The sequence below is a fragment of the Dipodomys ordii genome, unplaced genomic scaffold, assembly GCF_000151885.1.
Source record: "Dipodomys ordii isolate 6190 unplaced genomic scaffold, Dord_2.0 Scaffold119, whole genome shotgun sequence".
Lineage (NCBI taxonomy): Eukaryota > Metazoa > Chordata > Mammalia > Rodentia > Heteromyidae > Dipodomys > Dipodomys ordii.
The window spans coordinates 5,429,261-5,430,222 of NW_012267335.1; positions in this window are offsets into that span (position 1 = coordinate 5,429,261).

Below are 962 nucleotides of genomic sequence, written 5' to 3' on the forward strand. Positions count from 1 at the left end.
CTCCCTCCCCCCCCGCACGGCCCCAGGGCAGGCCGCACATGGGCCCTGGGTGTCGCGGGGCTGCGTGCCGGCGAGCTGAGGCGGGGGCACCGTGGGCTGCCTGCTCCGAAGCCGGGCGAGACGACACGAGGACGGAGGAGAGAGTGGCCACGTGTGATTAGGGCTGGGCGCCCGGCCGAACGAATCGAGCTCAAGGCCCAGCACCGCCACGAAAATGACAACGATGTTCGTTCGTGAGGCGTTTACAGTCCATAAGAGACCATTGGTGAATGCTCCGGTTTAGCCTAGAAGGGATGGAGAGGAGAGCCGAAGGAGCGGAAGGATGCTCTGCGCCCTTGCCGCACACCGAGAGTTAGGCCAGCAGGTCTTGGGGTGTGCCTGGGGCAGGAGCATTCCTATAGTAAACGACCCCCAACTTGGAGCCTGGAAACATCTCATGTAGGTGAAAAATGCAGTCATGGTGGCCTCTCCCAATCTCTGCTTTTAAAATATTACAATACACAGTTGCCTATGTGTTTGGAAGCTCAGCAGGAATGAAGACTTTTTAAAAAATATCTGAGAATTAACATATTAAAGTTTATAACTTGCAGATAAAAGAAGGCACTGTATATATGCATGCACTAGAATTAGGGCTTGAACTCAGGGCCTCGAGCTCTGCTTCTCTGAACTGCAATCCTCAGATCTCAGCCTTCAGTTTCACTTTCCTAGAGTAGACTTGTGCAATCAGAAGTTTTCCCAAAACCAGATAGCAATTATCTCTGCACACCTGCCATCTAGTGGTTACCACAGGTCAATTTCTTTCTTTCTTTTTTTTTTTAAACCTATCACCTCTAGTAGAGGTGATAAAAAGTTACTTTGACGCTGGGTGCCCATGGCTCACCAAGCCTGTAATCCTCGCTACTCAGGAGGCTGAGATCTGAGGATTGCGGTTCAAAGCCAGCCCGGGAAGGAAAGTCCATGAG